Here is a 6,000-nt window from a genome sequence, read left to right on the forward strand (position 1 = left end):
AGGAAAGTCATGATGACAGAATGAGGAGATGGCAAGTGCAAACATGACTGACGGGATGTTTCCATTGAGAAAAACTGAAGAGACAAGTGGCAGAAAATGTACTGAGAAGAGAAACAATACAGGGTCAGAAGGTTATAAGTATGGTGTGAATGAGTCGGAAGATGATGTGCTAGAGGACAGGTTCTATAAAAATCCTCCCCCGTATCAACCAAATTCTACCTTGCTGACGACAAGTGCGCCAGTAAAAGAAACACTGCGAAATAAAAATTTTGAGCAATCGCCACCTGATTTAGGGAAAAATAATAAATTTCGAGACTCTGAAATAGCACAACCTGTAAGGACTGAAAATTAAAACTCACCTGAACTGGCTAGTACTACTCTGGAATTAACTGAAAAAAAATAGGGAATTAACCCAAAATATGGAAGCCGTAACTGTACCTGTAACTATAGGGCCAGTGATGCCGGTCTTTGATAAACAGAAACATAGTGAGCATTGTTTAATAGTTCCCTTCAATAGTAATAAACAAATCAAGACAGAAAGAAGTGAATCTGGAGGAAATGCATGGGGAAAATTGGTAGGAACATCAGATTTATGCACTCCTAAAAATCTGACGATAAATCAAAGTCCAGCAAGCAAGACACTGATGACAACAGAATCGGCACCAGAAACCCCAGAAAGAAATATGGAGCGAATAAGAAACTAAACAATCCCTGTAGGTCCCACTTCTGATGAATTAAGCGATTGGTTAAGGAGTTTACAGCGAAAGGATACAGAACCTCAACCTTAAGATGTGGCCAAAATAAAGGTAACATTGGCGGAATTAATAGTAGGGACTATTCCAACCGAAAAAGCATATCAGGATGAAGAGCTAATGTTTCTTTGCAAAAGTATAACTTGGAGAGCGAGGAGTTTGCATGAGAAACTGGTAGAGACAGCAAGTGAAATGGGCATTGATTTTGAGACAATAAGATCATTACAGAAGCCATATAGAGTACATTTCTCTGAAAAGGATATTGAAAATTTGAATACTGCTTGAAGATTGACTCAATTTAAACAATTGAATGCCTTGTTAAGAAAATGGGGTGATGTAGACAGGTGGAAAAGTAGGTGGTTTCAAAAGAGAGAGGACACAACAGATAAGACCTTTTCGGCATTTCTAGTAAGAGAAAAAGAGACAGTAGTAACGGAATGCCCCATGAGGGAAACACTAGGAGGAGGTTATGTACATGTTCCCTGGACCAGACAGGACATTTTGTCATTTACCAATGATTTTCCAAGGCTAAGAGAAAAGCCTGTGGAGTGGTATCGACAGGTAGAAAGGTTTGTTAAATTACCAAAAGTGTTGTGGATAGATTTGAATGGTCTTTTCGATATAATTGTACCGGCAGAATGCAAAATTACAGTAGGTTGGCCCACTCAAGAGTATCCTAGGGATCCTAAGATGGGAGCCCCTGATCCAGAGGTAATGAGATAGTATGAAAAGGTAATTACTTTTTTGAAAAAGAAAGTGCCACCGAAAGAAATTGATTGGGTAAAAATTGATAGAACTCACCAAGAAGTTAAGGAATCTGTCCATGCCTATTATAAAAGGTTGCTGTTAGCTTTTAAGTAATACAGTGGTGATGAGAAATTGAGTGAGAAGGATTTAAGTCATTTTGTATATCGATTTGTTTATGGTTTAAGACCTGAATTAAGCGAAATGATTAAACAGCATACAGTGGATTGGCAAAATAAAAAGATAGATGAAGTATTGAGACATGCAAAATATTTCAGTGACGAAATCGAAGCAAAACAACGCAAGGTGAAAGAGAAGGCCATGTGGGCACAGGTTAAGGTAGCGGAAAGACAAGAAGCCCAGCTGATAGAACAGGCTAATGGCATGGGCCAAGTGAGACAAAAACCTAATATTGGAAAAGGAAAGGGAAAAATTAGCTTAGACGAAGCAAAAAAGAAGTGGCCATGTCATAATTGCGGAAAATTAGGGCATTGGAAATCCGAGTGTAAATTGCCCCCGAGTGCTAATGGCGATAATGCATAATTGAATCCACAGGTGCAGAATGAGGTGAGTTGTCAACCGCCGCGACAGCAGCAGGTGGTTGCCCAACAGTGTCAGGTGCCAAAGCCACCTTTTCCACAGAGCGTAAATCCTCAGAAATACAGTAATGAGACAGGATTCTACACCGAGGAACAGGTAACAAAGCTACCGCGCGCGAGTGCTGTTTCGCAGTATTGGCTGCAGCGCGATGAGAGTGAGTCAGAAGAAAGCTATTGACGGTGCCTAGGAGAGGAAGGGGAGTGCGTACTTGGCGCAACTCTAGTGGTAGACCAGACAGGACCCTTTGTGGATGGAAAGGTAAATGATGAGAATATTACTTTCCTAGTAGATACTGGTGCTACTCGTTCAACTGTTAGATCAGCTGACGCTAAAAATCTTCCTCTCTCAGGTGACACAGTCCAAGTAGTTGAAGTCTCAAATAGACAGGTAAAAACTTATCTTACTGAACCTGTTAAAAGTTAAAATAGGGAAATTCACCAACATGCATCGATTTGTTGTGTGCGATACTAGCCCTGTGAATTTGTTAGGGAGAGATTTGTTATGTAAAATGAACTGTACAATTTTCTGTACTCCTGATGGCATAGCCTTTGAAACTCCTGATGAGGATGTACTGTATAGAATGACAATGGCCAATCTGGAACCCGAAATTACTGAGGCAATTGTTGTATTTGACCCAGAGGAACTGCCTCAGGAATTAAAGAAAACAGTGAAACCCGAGGTGTGGGATTTCACAGGAGAAGATATGGAATTGTTGAAAAGAGTAGACCCTGTGAAAATAACAGTAAAAGAAGGAGTGAGCTACCCGAATATTCCCCAGTATAAATTGACACCAGAAATAATTGGAGGAGTGACTCCTGTAATAGACAAAATGATTGAGCAGGGAAGTTTGAGAGAGATAATGAGTAGTCCATGTAATTCACCAATCATGGGTTTGAAGAAGCCTAACGTAACTTTCAGGATAGTGTAAGATTTGAGAAAAGTGAATAAAATTGTTGTACCCTGCTGTCCCATTGTACCAAATCCTTCAGTGATTCTATATCAGATTCCCCATGACGCAAAATGGTACACAGTCATTGACCTGTGTCATGCTTTCTTTTCTCTCCCATTGCACCCTGACAGCCAACAGATTTTTTCGCTCCGGCTCGGCGAACGTATTTTGGCATGGTGCCGAATCCCACAGGGGTATACAGAAAGTCCATTGATATTTAATCAGATTTTAAAGAAGTCCTTGGAGGATTTAAAAATGGCTGAAAGTTCAGTACTAGTGCAATACATCGATGACCTAATGGTGGCATCGAGGACACGAGAGGCATGTGTGGTGGACACAGTTGCATTGTTGAATCATTTGGCGGATGGAGGACTTAAAGTATCCCCATTGAAATTACAATTTTGTAAAAAAGAAGTACACTATTTTGGTCATAAGATTGAGAAAGGTCTAAGAAGGGTGACTGCAGACAGGATCAGAATAATAAAGGGAATGAGAGCACCAATGACTCAGAGAGAGGTGAGAATGTTTCTTGGAATGGTGGAATATTGCCGTCAGTGGATCAGCAATTTCTCGCTGATTGCAAAACCTCTGGTGCGCTTGACAAACAGTGATGTGAGAGACCCCCTTGAACTGAACAAAGAAGAGATGAAGGCATTTAGATAATTGAAAGATAGCTTGTGTGAAGCACCAGCTCTAGGAATGCCTGACTATGAAAAGGAATTTGAGCTCTATTGCAGTGAGAGAGATGGGTGTGCACTTTCCGTGTTAGTACAAAAGCATGGAAAATTGAAATGACCAATTGCATACTTTTCAGCTGTACTAGATCCTATAGCTGTTGCGTTGCCTGGTTGTTTGAAAGCAGTGGCTTCTACCTGTAAGGGTTTGGAGCAGAGTGAAGGAATTGTGATGGGATATCCTGTGAGAGTGTTTGTACCCCATGATGTTGCAATCCTTTTAACAAGGAGCCGCACACAATTCATGACGCATAGTCGTCTAACTAAGTATGAGAAAGTCATTCTGGGTGCTACGAATGTGAGCCTTGTGAGGTGTCTTAATGTAAATCCCTCAACATTGCTGCCTGATGCTGTGAATGTGGAAGTGAAGGATGACGTGGATCATGATTGTGTGGAAGTGCTTGATTTTTGCACTAAGCCCCGACCAGACATAAAAGATGTACCTCTGAAAGAAAGTGACTATGTGATGTTTGTGGATGGGTCATGTCTAAAAACTGAAGAAGGAATTTTGAGTGCAGCATATGCAGTATGTACTGTAGCGGCTGTGTTGGAAGCATCTTGCCTGAAGGGAGTCAGATCTGATCAGGTTGCTGAGTTGTTTGCATTGACTAGAGCATGCAAGTTGGGAAAGAATCTGCGAGTCACTGTGATTAACGATAGTCAGTATGGATTTGGAGGGGTGCATGACTTTGGGCAGATTTGGTCCCAAAGAGGGTTCTTGACGTCAAGTGGAACTCCTATAAGGAATGCTGAAGTGGTTGGCAAGTTGCTTGAGGCGATACAGCTGCCTAAGCAAATAGCGGTTGTAAAATGCGCAGCCCACTCTAAGGGTACTGACTATGTGCCAGCGGCAATGTCCCCTCTAATTTCTTTCCTCTGTGTGCGGCAGTGGAGGGTCTCTGTGCACTGCAACCATGGCTATTTGCGCCAGGAACCAGACCGCGCGCGTGCGCAGCGCCAAATGTCACTCAAAACGTTTACTTTAAAAAGTGAAAACATGGTGCATTTTCACACATACAGTGCCACAATAAGGGTCTTAAGGGCAGTTTCCAAATTGGATAAACACACCATGACATGAATTGGTTACACAGGCAAGTACAAGTACAAGTGATTTTGTTCACAAGAAAATGTTACCCTTAGCCATCGAATGCTAGTCATCATAAGTACATAGAAATTATGAAAATGTCACACATAAGCAATCTGAAACCTTGGCAGCTATGCTCACTTTACTAAGAAAAGAAAGGAGTAGAGCAAGTTTAAAAACAGGGCATGTGCTTTCAGAAAGTACACACTGTGTTTTTAAACTTGCTCTACTCTTTTGTTAGTAATTGACAGGGTTGGGGATTTTCACAAAAAATATTTTAGGAGCTTTTTAATTGGAACTCACACTAGTCCACCCATTAGCTTCTCTTCTCACCTGCCAAAATGATTGCTGAGGAGGTGGCAGCTATGTATTCATGTTAATCACAGCCCCTTCACGGGCTGTGATTAACATGAATACTTACACAAAAGCCAACAATCAGGTGGTGGTATTGGGAGTGGTGGTGGTGTTATTAATAAAACAGGCTTTTGAAAACAACCCGTCAGGTGGCTTAAGTACAGATGACATGTAACACAGATGTGCTGTTGTCAGCTTCAGTCCATTAGCACAGGATTATGTGCTACCTAGAATTCACATGACTTAATTTACTAATCATTTCTAAATCCATTTTACTTGGGGGCTGGAAACAGACATGAAATAATGCTGGTTAAAGTGATCGAAAGCAGGCACCCGTGTTAAAGGGGTGGCCATGCTGCTTAAAAAAACACAAGCGGTTTCAGCTGAAGCAGCGCATGTCCAGCTTTCAGTAAGAGAAACTCAATAAGTAAATAGTGCTTCAAGACTAAATAACAGGTCCCGTGTAACAACTGAAGTAAAAGGGCCAGTCGCCATGGGAGGGTACAATGAAGACAAGGCCGTACTAAGGAGGGACTAACAAGCCTATTAACTAATCCAAAAGCAGCATTTACGAAAGACAATGACAAAAGCCAATGGAAAATGTGGAGGAGAGTGGACGCTGCTTTTCTCCCATACTCTACTACAGCAGTCTTGCAGAGCGAACAGCTCTGGGTCTGAGGACGGTAGGTTGCCATCCAGATCATCATCAATGAAGTCATTGTTAAACACACATGCTGCTGCATGGAGGACTGACGCACAGCAGCACACCCTCGTCCCAGCAAT

This window comes from Triturus cristatus, chromosome 5_2 (assembly GCF_964204655.1).
Source record: "Triturus cristatus chromosome 5_2, aTriCri1.1, whole genome shotgun sequence".
Taxonomy (NCBI): Eukaryota; Metazoa; Chordata; class Amphibia; order Caudata; family Salamandridae; genus Triturus; species Triturus cristatus.